This window comes from Apodemus sylvaticus, chromosome 17, assembly GCF_947179515.1.
Source record: "Apodemus sylvaticus chromosome 17, mApoSyl1.1, whole genome shotgun sequence".
In the NCBI taxonomy this organism is placed as follows: Eukaryota; Metazoa; Chordata; class Mammalia; order Rodentia; family Muridae; genus Apodemus; species Apodemus sylvaticus.
This window is the reverse complement of record NC_067488.1, coordinates 23742456-23761615: the sequence shown is the minus strand read 5'-3', so window position 1 is coordinate 23761615 and position 19160 is coordinate 23742456. Positions and strand designations below refer to the sequence as shown.

The 19160-nt window shown below is 44.4% G+C and overlaps 1 protein-coding gene across 3 annotated transcripts in view; it reads right to left on the bottom strand.

Annotated features, from left to right (window-relative positions):
- The window catches only part of Col14a1 (collagen type XIV alpha 1 chain), a 216402-nt gene extending 199603 nt beyond the window's left edge, over nt 1-16799 (bottom strand). For 2 of the 3 annotated variants that reach the window (XM_052160565.1, XM_052160567.1), the window contains exon 1: nt 16535-16799. The gene's annotated coding sequence lies outside the window, so the exon portion shown is untranslated. Of the gene's footprint in view, nt 1-9883; nt 9948-16534 lie in introns of those variants that run through there. The other variant, XM_052160566.1, reaches the window with a different exon arrangement.
- Nucleotides 16800-19160: the final 2361 nt, after the last annotated feature.

Below are 19160 nucleotides of genomic sequence, written 5' to 3'. Positions count from 1 at the left end.
TAAGTTTCTATCATGGTACTTCCCCCTGGCCTGAATGCTACTATTCTGAAAGACGCTAGCTCAGTCTCTGTAGCAGATCTAATCTAGCAAAACGCATTACTAGGCTTTGGGCTAGAGGCCGGGATGAAAGATAATTTTTCATCAACTCCGGAAAAACTTCTTTAAGTGAGCGATAAGGTCCCTAAGAGTCCTTTCCAAGTTTATAAAGGCTATAGATAGGTAGGAGGTCAGTGCAGCCCCCGGGAAGTGACTATTGACACTAAAACCCCATGACCTGCTGAGAGGAGCTGTTAGGCTCTTGGGACATAGCCTTGTTAGTGGCAGCCACAAACAGCTTCAAGGCTCAGCTGAGTTTTGCTGGAAGGGCAATGTTGGGGTCATTTGGATCAGAGTCCGGACTATCCTAGGAATTTTCTTCCTATTTTGAGCCATAGATCTCATCTTGCTTTTCTGGCTTCTTCCAGACCCTTCAGGGTCATTCTCCTTTGTGATCTATTCCAGAGACTTTTCACCAGGGGACTGGAAATAAAGGAGGAGACTTTCCATTTACAACACTGTGATGCTAATAGGGGGGTCCTTAGCCCCATTGAAAATGCCATAGGAGGTGGGCAACTGCTTCTTACACACTTCAAAGAATGAATGAATACTTTGGAGATCACACAAAGGGGGACATTTAGTTATGCCTGAAGGGCCCTCTGCTCTCCTGAAGCAGAATTGCAGGCTGCCAAAGTAGTTTCTCTTAGGATTGCACAATACACAAAAGGAGATCCACTTGGGAGCTACTCCTTTGATACTATTTGCTTTATCCAAATTCTCATAACAGTGACTTAGCATCCAAGGTTTTGAAGCCTAAACCAGGTCCCCATAAGGCAAGATTAGGACAATGATTGATCTCAAGAATTCCCAAGATTCTGTCCATCTGTGTGAGCCTCCTGCACAGAGAGTTCTGGTGCCAGAATTTACTCCTGGACTGGATTTGAACCGCCCATTGGTACATTGGCTCTGCACAGATCCTCTTTCAACAGCTGCCAATCAGACATTCCCAGTCCAAAGTTTCCTCTGGGGAGATTCCATTCATGCTCACTCACTCACCTTTGTTGCATTAACTTAGTATCATTTTGACTGCTAAGTCCAATTTTTTGCTGCTAAATTTGCAAGCTATGTCAACAACCAAGGCTGACTTATAGGGTTTTTTTTTTTTTTGAGTAATCTTGACATCACGATTATTCTGTCTTCATAAGAAAAGCTAGAAAGTGTCCCAGTATCATCTTTGTCCTGTTCAATGACTCTGCCCCTTCTTGATGCTGATTCACAAACAACTTCTTCCTTCTACTCTTTTTCTCTTGTTTTAGATCAACTTCAGTTTCCTGCTTCTTGGCTCAGGTTTAGATCTCCACCTGATCTTGATCTTCATAGATGGATTTTCATATTCCCATTATCTCAGCTCCAACTGTTTCTTTTCCACTTATAATCACAAAATCAGTATGTTTTGACAAAAACAAAATGGATAGAAAGGACTTGTCCAATTCGCAATTTGGGGGAGCAAGGTTCTGCTAAATTGTCAAGTTAATTGCTTTGTTTTCCAGATTATTTCTTCCTGCATGTATCATTCATTGTTTTCTGTCTTAACTTTTGTTTGGTAGCAAGACGTTCTTTTTGTTCTTCTTTATTGTTTTGTTTAATGTTTCATTAATACGACCCTGTTCTTTCTTTGCCACTGAACATGTATGGACAGCATCACGAAAGCTTTCATTTCCTTTTTAACCCAAGAGTTATGTGGGTTAAAACATCAATCTCCCTTGGTGTGGTGGTGCAGTTGAAAGACCCCAACTCAATATTTTTAGAACCCAGCAATTAGCCTAGCACTGAGTCACTGAGTAACTTGCCTTTCCGCCCTCAGCTTGAGACCTTTGGCCTCAAGAGATAGCTCACCCTGTCCCAGGAGCAAGCTCATCACATTCATGATACATCTGATGACTGGCCCAGTGTTTAACTATGCAATGCCCCAAGGATGTTTGCTCCAGATAATCTCTAACCTTCCTTAAGGCATAAAATATTGCCTGACTTGCTCATTCTGTACTTCCTGTCCCATGCATGATTTGTCCTCCACCCCTTGCTTTGTAATTTTTCCCCTTTAAATACCCCTGACTTCAGTTGCTCAGGGTCCCACAGTCCTCTACCTCTGTGCGGTGTATGGCTGTAGACCCCAGAGCTCTGGAATAAAAATCCTCTTGCTTATTGCATCAAGATCATTTCTTGCGAGTGAGTTGGGTGTTGCCTTCCGAGGCATGGGGCGCTGGGGCGCCCTCAGTGTTTTTGGGTTTTACACAACCCTTCAGTCCCAGAACTGGGGAAGCAGAGGCTAGAGAAGGCTCTCCTTTGCTACAGAGAAAGCTTGAGGCTAGTCTGAGTTATATGAGCCTTTGTCTTCAAAATTAATAATAAACCATAATTCTATAAACTACCAAAGTAATACAACTGCCCCACCCTTCAACCTCAATATTCTGCCTTGATGTCAGAATCATACAGTGTATCTGGAAGAATATATAACTATTCTCCTTGTGTAATTCATTCATAAAGAAATCAGAGAAGAGGCAGAGTGTTAAGTGGTATTGTCTACATAGCATTTCAACTTGAATTAATTTATTTCGGGTGAGAAAACTAATACAAAGTCATTGAGCAGCCCTTATGTGGAAGGACTTGAGAAGATCCCAGCAGGCAGCCTCGGCCTCCTCAGATGGATACATCTATCAATCAGCTAATCATCCATGAATCTGCCCATCACATGCACAAAGAAGTAGCCACAAATTCTCTTTCTCAAATGAAGTGTCCATTCTTAAGACTTCCTTCTCCAAACATGGTAACTCTAGATTTCAGGTAAACTATACAAGGAAACTGGCCACATCTGTCTCATAGACTTTTTTTTTTGTCACTTTATATCTCGATTGCTGTCCCACACACACACAAAGTTCCTCCCCCATCCCCTATTCCCTTCTTCTCTGATACCAGGTTATGTGCATGAGATCATGTGAGTCCATTCTAAATCTAAGAGCCTTTGCCTTTTTATCAAAGTATTGCAGTTCCTGTGTCCAGGTACTGCATAACAATAATTGACATGTGGCCTTAGAAGTGAACACATTTCAAATCTTTTAACTAGTTAAGTACCTACACTCCTCTTAGCAGTTTCAGAGTAAATGGCTCTATTTATAGGAGGGGAACTAAAACTTGCACACAGCGCCTATCTTTAAGTTCCTTTTGTTGTTTACTTTAAGTTAGGATGAGCAATGGCGTATTGGGAGAAGTAGAATCTTAATTTTCCCAAGCTCTTCTGCCAAGTCACCAAACTTTTGGACAGAGAAGTAGAGACAAGAAAAGTCTCAGTTTCTATTTAAGTGCCATGAGATAATTTAAAATTTACCAAAAAAGAAAAAAAAAGTCAAAGTCAAATTTGTTGAAACTTTGCCCAAGAGTCTGAATAAATAAATAAAACTCTGCTTTCGTTGTTTTTTTTTTTTCTTCTTCTTCTTCTTAAAGACACCATGTCAGAAATGGCTACTTAGTTCTGAAATCAGAAGGTACAAATCGAACTTGGGAGAGTTAGTAATGCACAGCCTGTATGTGGTCAAAACATTGTCATAACCTTACAAGCAGCCTTCAAGCATCCCTATCAGTGACCACTCAGCCTGCTTGAGCTTGTGTATTTGTTTTATCAAATCTCATTTGTGTAGTTAGGTTTAATAAAGAGCAAAGACCCAAGTGAGGCCATGAACCAGTGCTTACAGGCATGCAAAGAATTCCCAGCTTAATATACAGCCGGTTCTATCAAAATTCCTTCAAATATTTACTCAATAGTTGTACTGCTTGCCAAGACTTATACATATACACAACTAAATCTTGAAGAGTATTTTCACCAATCATTGATTTACAAAATAAACCCTACAAACTTAAACAGAATTATCCTTAGCCACCTGTTATACACAGATGTTGCTGACCCAGGATCTGAGAGAGACAGTTATTTATGGCTCTGGAATTATCTTTCTAACACTTACTGAGAGCTCTGCTATATAACCAAGGTGGAGTCCTGGGTGCTAACGGAAGTACATAGCTTCACACCATGTGTTCCCCTTATGGTGCTCACTTACAATGCCATTAACAAGCTAACTGAGAAGCTGAGAGAAATATGAAGCAGGACAGAACAGTAGCTCAAAATGGTGGCCCGTCGGCCATTCTATGTGTCTTTGCCAGTGATATCAATACGATAATGCCTATCCCTGGGAAGGTTGCGATCAGGTGGAATTTTACTCATCTGTAAAGAATAATGAAATCATGACATTTGCAGGAAAGTGGATGGAACAGGAAAATACTCTGTTAAGCAAGGGGTCTTGGACCCAGAAAGATAAATATTGCATAATTACACACAAAAACTAGATTTTGATTTTTCAAATGTATGTGTGGAGGATATAATACAAGATAAAACTCACAAAGCCAGAGGGGGAACCATGAAATGGGAAAAGATGTCTTAAGAAGGGTAGATAAGAGGGGGCAAGGGTGATACAATCTGTATGACATAAAGGCAGGAGGAGGGTGCTGGGGAAGAAGGGTGTATAGGGGAATGGGACAGGGAGCTACAAAATAGTATGAAAATGGCAGGCTGAAAGACGTTACCTTGGAGAGGTGGCTCAGTGGTTAAAAGCACTGATTGCTCTTCCGGAGGTGCTGAGTTCAATTCCCAGCAACCACATGGTTGACAGACATATACATAAAATATACATAAAGACAGAGCATTCGTATACATAAAATAGATGAATAAACAAATTTTTAAAAGTTAAAAACATTACCTTGTATGTTGATTTTTTAAACTATTTTTTTATTATTTTCTATATTCTTTGTTTACATTCCAAATGATTTCCCCTTTCCCAGTTCCCCCCTCCCCATGAGTCTCATAAGCCCTATTCCCGCCTGTTCCCCAATCAACCCCCTCCCACTTCTCTGTCCTGGCAATCCCCTACAATGCTGCATCAAGCCTTTCCAGGGCCAGGGCCCTCTCCTTCCTTCTTCTTGGGAATGATTTGATATGTGAGTTGTGTCTTGGGTATTCAGAGCTTCTGTAAACTAATTTTTTTTTAAAAAAAAGATAATCAGTATAATAGCACTCAGAAAGTTCTAATTTTGGCCCCTGGGTGATAGATTAATGGAAAGGAAAAGGAAACGGCGATAAGCAGAGATGTTGCAACCTAGACAGGGGCTAAAGCAGGGAGGGGAACAAAGAACCCTCTATCTCCTTCATAGTAAGTATGTAAGGCCGGCTTGGCAGAGGGGTTTAAGCTGAAGATTCAGATCATTACGAAGGCAGCCATTACTTGCCTGTGCAAACTACTTTAGGCAGTTCTGAACACATTCCCATCCATTTTTTTCATTCTCCAGAGAGCACTCCAGGAAGGCTGAAAACGATCACCTCTCTGACCATGTGAGCCATCTCGCCTCATTCACAGGCTTCTTAAGACAAAAGGCTTTGCAGTTGTCATGGACAGGTTTGGGCAAAGAAGGGTTGAAGGGATGGAGATATGTGAGCATATTTTAGGTCCAGGAAACTAAAAGGAAGAAGCATGTAACAAATGTCTTCATATATTTAAAGTCTTCATGCAGAAGACAAAACTGGATTCTTTGGTGCACCTTCTAAAAAGAGGTTTGGACTGATGCAAATTCAAAGTACGATGCTGAAAAGAGTTGACTTTCCTCCCTGTTAGAAAACTAGGGTCACCAGGCGGTGGTGGCACATGTCTGTAATCCCAGCACTCTGGGAGGCAGAGGCAGGTGGATTTCTGAGTTCAAGGCCAGCCTGGTCTACAGAATGAGTTCCAGGACAGCCAGGGCTACATAGAGAAACCCTGTCTCAAAAAAACCAAATCCAAAAAACCAAAAGAAGAAGAAGAAGAAGAAGAAGAAGAAGAAGAAGAAGAAGAAAGAAAGAAAGAAAGAAAGAAAGAAAGAAAGAAAGAAAGAAAGAAAGAAAGAAAGAAAGAAAGAAAGAAAGAAAGAAAGAAAGAAAGAAAGAAAGAAAGAAAGAAAGAAAGAAAATAGGGTCACAATCTGAGTTTTACCTGTGAAAGATGTCTCCTGCTTGAGCGGGTGTAATGAAATAGTATTCAAGATGCCCTCAACTCTGCCTTTCCAGTATTGCTTATTCTTAAGGTCTTGTTAGTTTGTTGGCTTGTCAGAGCTCCTTTGTTGTCTATTTGTTTGTTGCTGTTTGGTTGGGTTTTGTTGCTGCTTTTGTTTGTTTAAGACAGGGACCCCAAACTAAGGAGGTGGCTTGCTGGGAAATTTTTTGGCAACTGTAAGGACCAGACGTCCAGCATTCCCAAGAGGGCTAAGAGAGTGAGACCTTTAGTCCTGTCATGGGGTAAAGGGGAGACAGTAGATCCCCAGAGTGAGCTGAGTAGGTCAAGCAGCCACAGCAACAGGATCTGTGTTCAAGTGAGAGACCCTACTTCAATATGCAAGGTGGAGAATGATAGAGGAAATTACTAAAGTCAACCTTAGACCCACACACGCACACCACACACACACACACACACACACACACACACGCACACACACACACACAAACACCCCACACACGCACACCACACACACACACACACACACACACGCACGCACACACACACACAAACACCCCACACACACACACTCTCGTGCAGGCACACACATGAATGCATACACACACATACACACACGCACATGCACTCCCACACACATGCACACTTTCAAGCAAACAAGCATGGAAACACACATGAACAGGCATGTTATACACATATACACATTTAAAAAGAGATAAATCCTCACACTCCCACAGATTAATCTGGTCTAGGAATCCCTCAGTAAGTCCTTCCGATTCTAGGATGAGTTGCCAGTTAAAGCTAACCATAACAATGCTAATTGCAAAATACCAAAGGCCTGCCCTTCCCCCTTCATGAGGGAAGCTTTACCAAGAGCAACAGATCGCATCTGAGTCTAAAAACAGTTTTATGAGTGACACCATTAACCAGGTTTCCAAGCAACAGCAACACCCAGCCAGCTTGGTGGCCTTAGAAATTTTTTTACCTTTCTAGATATTGATACTGGAAGACCTTGGATGGCATTTTAACCCATAACTTAACAAATTCATATGTATAATCAGCAATAAATACCAATTAATTTTCAATATGTGATCAGTGTCCAGTTCAAAAGCAATTATGTTGTATGACTTACAATTGGCTTCAGGTAAACATCACTTAAAATTAGCAGTCACCTGTCAGATGGGCGCCTTGGGACCACAGGTGGTTCTGAGGAGAGAGTACACTATTTTCTTTCAATAGTATGGGATATCCAGAGGTGCCACTTTTCGCTAATTCTTCCTGTGAAGTTAGCAATGGCCCTGTGTGCTATTCCTTTATACAAGAGCTATAATAAACCAGCCTCAGACATGCAGCTATGGTATGCATTGGAGAAATAGCTAAGTAGGTTAAGTGCTTACCACCCAAACATAAGGTTCTCTGCACACCAACCCCCAGAACCCACATAAGAAACACATGGTAGCATGCATTTTCATTCTCCACGCTGGGTAGGCAGAGGCTAGAGGATTCCTGGAGCCCACTGACCAGCCAAACTAATGTAATTGGTGAGCTCCAGGCCAATAAGAGACCTTATCTCAAACAAAAGTAGAGGTAGATGGCTCCTGAGGGGGGAGATACCCAAGGTTGACCTCTGGTCTCCATGGTTATTCACTTCTGAGCATACACACACACACACACACACAGAGAGAGAGAGAGAGAGAGGCTTCAACACTCTTAAACTAGATGTGTGAGTTTTGAGATAGAAGCCAGAGCCATCCCAGAAGCACAGGAAAGTAGTGACAGCTACTTGACATAAGAACTGGCCATCTTGCCAAAAGCAATATACAGATTCAATGCAATCCCCATCAAAATCCCAACTCAATTCTTCCAAGAGTTTGAAAGAGCAATTCTGAAATTCATCTGGAATAACAAAAAACCCAGGATAGCTAAAACTATTCTCAACAGTAAAACAACTTCTGGGGGAATCAGTATCCCCGACCTCAAGCAGTACTACAGAGCAAGAGTGTTAAAAACTGCATGGTGCCGGGCAGTGGTGGCGCACGCCTGTAATCCCAGCACTCTGGGAGGCAGAGGCAGCCAGATTTCTGAGTTTGAAGCCAGCCTGGTCTACAGAGTGAGTTCTAGGACAGCCAGAGCTACAAAGAGAAGCCCTGTCTCGAAAATACCAAATCAAAAAAAAAAAAAAAAAAAAAAAAAAAAAAAAAAAAAAAAAACCTTCATGGTATTGGTACAGTGACAGGCAAGTAGATCAATGGAATAGAGTTGAAGACCCAGAAATGAACCCACACATCTATGATCACTTGATCTTTGACAAAGGAGCTACAATCACCCAGTGGAAAAAAAATAGCCTTTTCAACAAATGGTGCTGGTTCAACTGGAGGTCAGCATGCAGAAGAATGCGAATTGATCCATTCTTATCTCCTTGTACTAAGGTCAAGTCCAAGTGGATCAAGGATATCCACATAAAACCAGACACACTGAAACTAATAGAAAAGAAACTGGGGAAGACCCTTGAGGACATGGGCACAGGGGGAAAGTTCCTGAGCAGAACACCAATAGCTTATGCTCTAAAATCAATAATTGACAAATGGGACCTCATAAAATTACAAAGTTTCCGTAAGGAAAAGGACACTGTCAATAGGACAAAACGGCAACCAACAAATTGGGAAAAGATCTTTAACAAGCCTACATCGGACAGAGGGCTAATATCCAAGATATACAGAGAACTCAAGAAGATAGGCTCCAGAGAGCCAAATAGCTCTATTAAAAAATAGGGTACAGAGCTAAACAAAGAATTTTCACTGGAGGAATATCGAATGACCGAGAAGCACCTAAAGAAATATTCAACATCCTTAGTCATCAGGGATATGCAAATCAAAACAACCCTGAGATTTCATCTCACACCAGTCAAAATGGCTAAGATCAAAAACTCAGGAGAAATCAGGTGCTGGCAAGGATGTGGAGAAAGAGGAACGAACACTCCTCCACTGCTGGTGGTACAACCACTCTGGAAATCAGTCAGGTGGTTCCTTAGAAAACTGGGCATAATACTACCAGAGGACTGTGCTATACCACTCCTGGGCATACACCCAGAGGATTCCCCAGCATGCAATAATCACACATGTTCCACTATGTTCATAGCAGCTCTATTTATAATAGCCAGAAGCTGGAAAGAACCCAGATGTCCCTCAACAGAGGAATGGATACAGAAAATGTGGTATATTTACACTATGGAATACTACTCAGCTATTAAAAACAATGAATTCACAAAATTTTTAGGCAAATGGGTGGGACTGGAGAATGTCATCCTGAGTGAGGATGTGTTCTTCAAAAAAGAACACATATAGTATGCACTCACTGATAAGCAGATATTAGCCCAGAAACTTGAAATACCCAGGAAACAATTCACATATCAAATGACGCCCAAGAAGAAGGAAGGAGAGGCCCCTGGTCCTAGAAAGTCTCAGTGCAGCAGTGTATGGGGAATACCAAGATAGGGAAGTGGGAAGAGGTGGATGGGGGAACAGGGGGAGGGAAGAGGGCTTATGAGACTTTCGGGGAGGAGGGATCCTGGAAAGGGGAAATCATTTGAAATGTAAATAAAGAAAATATTGAATAAAAAAAAAAGAAGAAGAACGTTCCATCATCTGCCTTTTGTCTCCCCCCTGCTCCTACTTCTAAGGACTGATGGAACTCCTCCACCAAGGAAACAAGAGCTTATCTTAATCAAAAGTCTGTCCTCAATAGAGAGCTAAGTTCACTCCTACCTTAGGCATCTCCATTCAGAAAGGCTTCCCCTGTCCTGCCGCTGAGGGGCAGATGGCTTTCCCCTGGTGCCTGAGATGCTAACCTTTATTTCCTACTCTCTGTGTTTATTATTGAACTGCAGTTGCCAACTGCATTTCCTCTTTCAGAAGTGCACTATGCAATGCTGTATTTTGAATATTTAGCACAGTCGCAGTACGTGGCAAGATGCTTCTCCACAAAAGCAAAGAAAAGCCTTCCAGGAGCACATCTTTAACAAAGGGGCCCCTGACCGCCCACACAGGACGGTGGCAAAGGCTCGCCTCCCTCTACAATGATGCTCACAAGCACAAGCAAATTCTAGAAAGAAAGGGTCTGGTACCACTCCCTTCATGGACATCTGCCAGGGTAATTTCAGCAGCCACTAACAGAAAAATGCCACGTGACAATTGGTTTAGTCACTTAATGGTGACTCATGCCTGTAATCCCAGCACGTGGGAAGCCGAGACAAGAGGGCGGCTGTAAGTTCAAGGCTAGTGGTCGTAGCTACGTAGGCGGCTAGGCGGCGGCAGCTGGTGATGCAGTGAGGTCCGGTCTGGGGGAATCAGTATCCCTGACCTCAAGCAATGCTACAGAGCAATAGTGTTAAAAACTGCATAGTATTTGTACAGTGATAGGCAGGCAGATCAATGGAACAGGATTGAAGATCCAGAAATGAACCCACACACCTATGGCCACTTGATCCTCGACAAAGGGGCTGAAAACATCCAATGGAAAAAAGATAGCCTTTTCAACAAATGGTGCTGGTTCAACTGGAGGTCAGCATGCAGAAGAATGCAAATTGATCCATCCTTGTCTCCTTGTACTAAGCTCAAATCCAAATGGATCAAGGACCTCCACATAAAGCCAGACACTCTGAAGCTAATAGAAAAGAAACTGGGGAAGACCCTTGAGGACATTGGTACAGGGAGAAAATTTCTGAACAGAACACCAATAGCGTATGCTCTAAGATCAAGAATTGACAAATGGGACCTCATAAAATTACAAAGTTTCTGTAAGGCAAAGGACACCATCAAAAGGACAAATCGGCAACCAACAAATTGGGAAAAGATCTTCACCAATCCTACATCAGATAGAGGGCTAATATCCAATATATATAAAGAACTCAAGAAGTTAGACTCCAGAAAACCAAACAGCCCTATTAAAAAATGGGGTACAGAGTTAAACAAAGAATTCTCACCTGAAGAACTTCGGATGGCGGAGAAGCATCTTAAAAAATGCTCAACTTCATTAGTCATTAGGGAAATGCAAATCAAAACAACCCTGAGATTTCACCTTACGCCAGTCAGAATGGCTAAGATTAAAAATTCAGGAGACAGCAGGTGTTGGAGAGGGTGTGGAGAAAGAGGAACACTCCTCCACTGCTGGTGGGGTTGCAAATTGGTACAACCACTCTGGAAATCAGTCTGGCGGTTCCTCCGAAAACTGGGCACCTCACTTCCAGAAGATCCTGCTATACCACTCCTGGGCATATACCCAGAGGATTCCCCACCATGTAATAAGGATACATGCTCTACTATGTTCATAGCAGCCCTATTTATAATTGCCAGATGCTGGAAAGAACCCAGGTATCCCTCAACAGAAGAGTGGATGCAAAAAATGTGGTATATCTACACAATGGAGTACTATTCAGCCATTAGAAACAATGAATTCATGAAATTCTTAGGCAAATGGATGGAACTAGAGAACATCATACTAAGTGAGGTAACCCAGACTCAAAAGGTGAATCATGGTATGCACTCACTAATAAGTGGATATTAACCTAGAAAACTGGAATACCCAAAACATAATCCACACATCAAATGAGGTACAAGAAGAAAGGAGGAGTGGCCCCTGGTTCTGGAAAGACTCAGTGAAGCAGTATTCGGCAAAACCAGAACGGGGAAGTGGGAAGGGGTGGGTGGGAGGACAGGGGGAGAGAAGGGGACTTACGGGACTTTCGGGGAGTGGGGGGCTAGAAAAGGGGAAATCATTTGAAATGTAAATAAATTATATCGAATAAAAAAAAAAAGGAAGCAGGAACGAGATGCAAGACGCCGCCATGGGTGAACGTGCGTGTCATGCAAGCATGAGGACCTGAGTTCAAACCCACAGTGAAAGGAGAGAACTAACTCCGAAAACTTGACCTCTGACCTCCACGTGGGTTCATGGCATATGTACACTCACACACCCATGTATACACAACACCTCCAGAAACGACAGGAGGGGAAGAGGGAAAACGTGGGGACGCTACAGATTGAAATTCTTCGACCTTGGGGGACGTTGGGTGTCTGAGCTCCGCACTTCAACTGCACTTGTGGCTCTCATGACGCCCCGCAGATGTTCCTTTCTAGTCACAATAATAGAGAGAGAGAGAGAGAGAGAGAGAGAGAGAGAGAGAGAGAGAGAGAGAGAGAGACTTTAGAAGTTTTTAAGAGAAAAAAAGAAGAATAGAAAGAAGCAGGAGAAGAAAAAAGAGACCACCTTGGCCAACCAAATTCTGAAGTCAGCATGGTCCTCAGAAGTCCCGAGATCCCCCTGCCTCGCACCCTCTCTCTGCTTCAGCTACTAGAGCACACAGCCTGGGCTTACACTTTCCCTTCCAGTTGCGCACACATACCCTGCTGCCCCACCCCAGTGGAGAAACTGGTGGATAAACTGTCCAAAAGGACACAGGATGAGAGACCCACTGGCCTTTTCTTAATGCTCTCTCTGTCACTTGCTGGATTTGTGACCCCGGGAAGGTACCATGTTTCCCTGGGGTTCAGTTGCTTTATACCTAGAAGGGAAATTGTATTTATGTCCCAAAGTAATGGGAAGTGAAGTGTGTGTGTGTGTGTGTGTGTGTGTGTGTGTGTGTGTGTGTTTACAGAGAAAGGTATAAATACTCAGAATGTGCCAATACTTCTGCTACAGTTTGGTTATAAATATCATTCAAAGGACCAATATATTTAAAGGCCCCACCCTCTGGGACATGGTAGAAAATCTGAGGGTCTACAGAAGGGCTTTCTCAGGGAGGCCTCTTTCCCTCCTCTCACTTCTCTCCCTTGTACACAATGTAAATGATTTTGTTCCACTACATGCTTCAAGTTGATGGACTGCCCTGCCACAGGCCCAGAGCATCAGAGTCAAACTTATCATCCTGGACAAGGCCTCCTCAACCGTGAGCCAAGCACGTCTTTTCTCATTATAATTATTTCAAGTATTTTGTTTTAGTGACAGAAAGCTGAGTAATACAGCTTCTCGCGCGCACACACACACAAAGAGGGAGAGGAAGCAAGAGCAATAAAGACACCGACACACACACACACAGAGAGAGAGAGAGAGAAAGAGGGAGGGAGGGAGAGAGAGAGAGGGAGGGAGAGAGAGCCCATTATCCCCATGAGAACAGGAAGCAGCCTACACTCAAAGCTTAATGTATAGATAAGTCACTTGTCATTCTATATGTTTATAAGGACTAAAGGAGAATGGTTACTTCCTTGACACCCATCACTCTCAGGGACATATTTTCTGAGACAAAGGTCATCGCTGGTTGCTTCCCTTTAATCTTGCTTCCTGTCCCCTCTGTTGCCAGTCGCCGCCCCCCCCCCCCCCCCGCCATCATCTAGGGTCTCTGCACCAGTGCCATACTCCAGATAAAGCATTGGCTCAGTGGTGCCCCAACAGCAGCGCCCCAGCATGCAGGGATTGGAGATGACTTAAAGAAATTGTTCATTATACTCTAAGGGCCAGGAAAACGGCGGTCACTTGGCTGAATTTGATCGAGAGCGACTGCAAAGCTGAAGTCACATCTCTGAGGAGGATGCTGGCAACAGCCAGGAGAAAAAAAGAAAAGAAAAGAAAAAAGAAAAGAAAAGAAAAGAAGAGAAAAGAAGGGGGAAGAGAGCCTTGGGTTTTAGTGGGGGCCAGTAAGATCTAAAGGGAATGTGCCCTGTGGGGTCTTCCTAGTAGACTAGGGGCTTCCCAAACTTGCTCTGCAGTCTCTCTCCTTTGCTCAGACGATCCTGGAGGCCAGCCCTGGAAGGTTCTGAAACTCATGCAAGGCTAGAGACTTCTCTGAAACCTTCAGCTGGACTGTGAGAGGACCAGGACCAGGGCCAAAAAGCTCCTCCCATCCATCCTGAACCCTGGGAGCCATCCAAAACTGCTTCAGGAACACTGACAGGTTCCAAGGAATCCTGCCCAGAGAATTAATTATTCAGAGGCCTCACTAGGGTGGCTCCTGTCTCTTCAAATGGACCTGTTGGAGGTCAGGGCTGCAAGGGAGGCTCAGGATTATCCTGGTTGAGGGATCCTCCGGCAGAAGGAGGAGGCACCCAGTATTTATTTAAAGACTAAAAAAGATATGCTATGCACCATGGGTAAAGCCTAAAGATATCTTAGTAGATGAAAAAAATCAATCTCAAAGGGCTTATCAATATAATTCCATTTATATGAAACCTACCGAGACTGGGTGACAGGCCAGAAAAAATTGGGAGGTTACTGTCCAAAGGTGTAGATTCTTTTGGAAATAATAAAAATGTTCTATTTCTTTTCAAAATTTTTAAAAAAATATGTGTATTTGGTGTGGTGATGGTGATAGTGGTGTGTGTGTGTGTGTGTGTGTGTGTGTGTGTGTGTGTGTGTAATTACAGGTGTTTATGAGCTGCCAGATGTCCCTATTTGGACCCCAACTCAGTCCCTGTCCAGAAGAGCAGTGGGTACTCTTAACCACCAAGCCATGTCTCCTGGGACCTAAAATAAGTCTTAATTTGGGACTTGGACTGCACATTTTAAATATACTAAAAGCTCTTGAATTATGCACTCTAAATGTGTGGCTTGTATCAAATGATTATCAAGTAAACTGTTTATAATACAAACAAAACCAGGCGTGGTGGTGTGTGCCTGTAACACCAGCACTTAGGGAACTAAGGCGAGATGATCCTAGCGTTCCTAGCCAGCTGGGGCTACATGATGAGTTCCAGGACAGTCGGGGTACAACCTGTCACAACAAAATAAATAATAAAACAAGCAAAAACCCACCAAAGAAACTTATTCGCAAATCTGGCATTGAGTCCAGGTTCAACTAACCTCCCCCCAACCCACCCCCACCCCAGTAAAGTTAAGTTATTCTCTTAACTTCTAATCTAAATTCCATCTGTCCATTCACTCACCCACCCATCTCTAATGTAACAGAGCTTGCTACCCCACCCTACAAAGAAGTGGCCTTTGGCTATTGGTAGAAGCTGGGACCAGGACCTCCAGTAACTGAGGATTGAGAAATCTCATTTTCTTTTCTCCTAATGGTGATGTCACAGAGGGCTTACTCCTATTTCTCTTCCTACTGTACCCACTCCACTTCAACCCTTGCTACCAGCAGACAACTTTTGAAGGCTTCCAGCAGATCAAAGCCAAGTGCTGGGTGGCGCACACACCTGCAATACTGCACTTGGGAGATGAAGACAGGAGGAATGGGAGCCCAAGGTCTTCCTCCAGTCTGAAGAAAACTTTTGGACCAGCCTGAGCTACATACAACCCTGCCTAAAGAAATAGCTCTTTCTTTGTTGGCACTCCAGTCATATCTAGAAGCCATTTTTCTGGCAGTGCCATGGGGGGAGGGGAAAAGGAAGGGGAACATTCATACCACTGTGAGAACTGCATGTAAGCTTTTCAGAGGTACTCTCGGGGCAAGTTCACAGCTCTCCTGGACCTAGGCTAAGCAACCTTGAGCTCTCCAACAGAGGACTAGCTACCCATTAAGCACCCGTGAACTCAGCACCAAGTTAGCACAATAACTCCAAACAGTGGCCTGTTTGGAGGCTAAGGCTACTCAAAAGAATCACGGGGTTCCTCTTAACAGAGGAGCCTAACCTAGCCCTGCTCCCGACTGCGCGGACTATATGCTAAAGCCCAACTTCTGCAGATGCTTCGGATGCCCAGAAGCGGAATGCAATAAGACTTAAAAGCAGAGAGGAGTTCGCAAAAATAAAAGGAAAAAAAATTAAGTGAAGACGGTTCCTGCAGTAGCTTAACTTGGTGGTTCCTCTCAAAGCAGTGACACTAGGAGCTTGGTATCACTCTACTGTCTATGAGCTCTCCCAAGCTAACCTCTTTCCGTGCAGAGCCTGGTCCACAGCTGCCCTGATGTGCAACAACAGTACAACAAATGCTTGGGTGAGTTTTCTCCAAGGACTCGTCTCCCAATCCACTGCCAATTAGAACTTAAACAACGTCGCGCACTACACAGAGCTTCCAAACAACTCCGTAAACCTTTACCAATTGAACTTGCTGGAATCACCACTACAGAGTTGCCAAATGTACCTAATTCCAGCCCGCCGCCGGTCGCCCGCTGCCCGCCGCCCACCGCACGCAGACATCAAGGAGAGAAACGGAGGGCTCCTTTGCAGTCCGCACACCAGTCGGTCAGTCATTCGGTGCGCCTGCAATCTCTCTGCGCTGTGGTCCCCAGACAAGCATCCATCTGGGTGCACATCTCCTAGCTCGCCCCTAAGGTCCCCTGTCATCCAGCGGGCACACATGCAGTAGATGATCCTGGAAATCCGCATCTGTCTGCAGGTGGCTCTCCCTGGGGTTCTTTCTCCACCTATAGATTACGCAAAGCCGAGCGGGAAAACAGTAGGGAAAGATGAACTGACCTGTGCAGGGCAACGTTCCAGCCCAGGTTGGGGACCTTTTGGCGCCTAGGGAAGATTAGCCGCCGGTTGGTTCTTAGCGGACCACTGCCCTAGCTCGCTTCCCTCAGAGTATCCTTTCTTAATTAGCTTCTCTTTCCAGTCCTTCACTCTGTCCTCTCCTTGTCCCTCTCCCGTCGCCTCCTGCCCTACAGAGCTTCCTTCCCCTCGCCTCTCACCCAGGATCAGATAAGAGGAAAGAAACCGTAGCGCGAGCCAATTATAAAGCCAAAGGTGGCGGCGGGGGCGGGAGGTGGGGAGACAGACCCCCACTTTCCCTCCTCCTCCTCTCCAGCATCCCCGCCCCGCTCAAGTTGCAGAGGAGCCCGCCCCAAGCCTCCCAAGTTCAGCCCAAGGACTGGCAGCCGACCCAAGTGCGCGTGGCAGTCTGGTGCAGAACTCAGCTGACAAGTCCCTGGGTCCCCAGATCACAGCCCCAGAGCCCTGAGTCACTTTAGGAAATCTCCATCACTGGTTTCATCCCACGCTCCATACCCAAAGAAGAGCTTCGCCTTCCCACAGTGGGCCCCCTCTCCCTTGTTCATCAAGTCCTAGGGACCAGAACAGTAAGGTCTCCACGGGTAGACTTTTATATCAAAGGGCGTCAACTAGAAGACTGTTAAACTGGAGGGTCTTCTTGGTTGTAGAAACAAAATATAGACAGTTTTATGCGGTTGGACCTGAAGATCTCCTTTCTCCATGCTCAGAGATTATGGTCAGTAGGTTTGAGCAGATCCGGGGGGGAACCCATCCTTTATAAAACTCTGGGGGCCCTGATCCGTGCGGGCCACACCCTTTGAGAAGTCCTGCCCTGGGACAAGAGATGCTCAGAGCCCTTGGTGGCTGGGGACTGGGCCTGAATTCTTGTCCTCTGGGCGCTTTTTAAAAGGTCCTCTTCCCATTTTGCGTTAGGTTAGCAAAATCCCAGGCATCCAGTGTCACAGCAGAAGTTGTCATCGACTCAAATGGAGAGCAGGAGTTGCATCCACGCCGACCATACTTTGTGAGAAAAGACCAAAATGAGTGGGATTTCATCCCTTCCCAGAGCGGGCGGGCGGTAGAGAAAAGTAAGAGGTGCTCGCATACGGTCCAAACCTGCCTCCAAAATGCCCTTCTGAGAGCACAGGCGAGGATGCTCGACAACTTTCAAGGTGATTCCCACGACAGTCTAACCTTCCAAGCTGTCCCCTTAGGCTTTCTTCAAAATTGCGTTCTGTTGGCCTCTCTGCCGAGTTTCTGAACTTCGCCTTGAAGTGAAAATGATGGCTATAACCTCCTCCCTGAGACCCCGGGTAGGGATCAGCCTTGGCTTCTATTCTGCCACGGGGCGAGACGGTAGTAGCGTGAAGATCCTTCTGTACTTCATTAATGCGCGCTAATAGCCCGCGTCCCCCACGGTCCATGTAGACCAACGCAGAGGCTAAGAGCCCGCCCGCGGGACTGCCGGGGTAAGAGCGCCACCTGCCGCCTGCGACGGGTTGGGGAACTGAAACAGACCTTTCTGACTAGTAGGAGCCTGAATTCAAGTATTTGTATCCTTTCCAATGTTTTAGTCCCCAAATGTCTATTATTATGTCCTTTTAATAATGTACCAGGGTACCGGTGACCACTGTAAACATACTTCTAAGTCCCTTGGGGGAGGTAGTTAGGAGTTAGTCATTATTTAATTATGAAACATCGAAGATACAAGACTCTCTGATGATCATAAAATAAGAAATTCGTCCATAAATAAGTATGCAGAGGCCGGGCGGTGGTGGCACATGCCTTTAATCCCAGCACTTGGGAGGCAGAGGCAGACGGATTTCTGTGTTCGAGACCAGCCTGGTCTACAGAGTGAGTTCCAGGACAGCCAGGGCTACACAGAAAAACCCTGTCGCAAAAAAGCAAAAACAAAAACAAAAATAAGTATTCAGAAAGTTTTTTATTAGACGTTTAGACGGGGTTAACAGGAGGACTCCTGGCCAGCCATCTCTAGCCTCATTATTGAGCCCCAAGTTCAGTGAGAGACTTGTATTAAAAATAAGATGGAGAATTAACCCGATATTAACCGGTTCACGTGCACACACACACACACACACACACATTTTGTGGTTTGTATTATGAAATGTTATATTTTTATTGTAATTAGCCTTTCCTTCATGTCTTTAACTTTCGAATTTTGTTTGTTCCTTTGGATTTTGTTGGTTTTAACTTTTGGGGTTTTTTTTGTTTTTTGGATTTTTTTTTTCCAAGACAGGGTTTCTCTGTGTAGCCCTGGCTGTCCTGGAACTCACTCTGTAGACCAGGGTGGCCTCAAACTCAGAAATCCACCTGCCTCTGCTTCCCAAGTGCTGGGATTAAAGGCACCCGCCACCACCTCCCGGCTTTTTTTGTTTTGTTTTGTTTTTTGGATTTGGTTTTAACTTTTTGAGACAGAATATCACTCAGCACCCCATGCTGGCAACAAACTCGCTACAATTGTTCAGCATCCAAGAACTGGAATTACAGAATAGTATCAATAGGCCAGGCTTTAACATTTGAATTACTGCATATTCCTTTCAATTGAGATCAACTTCAAGCTAATGCTGAAACAGAAGGGCTGTTTCCAATC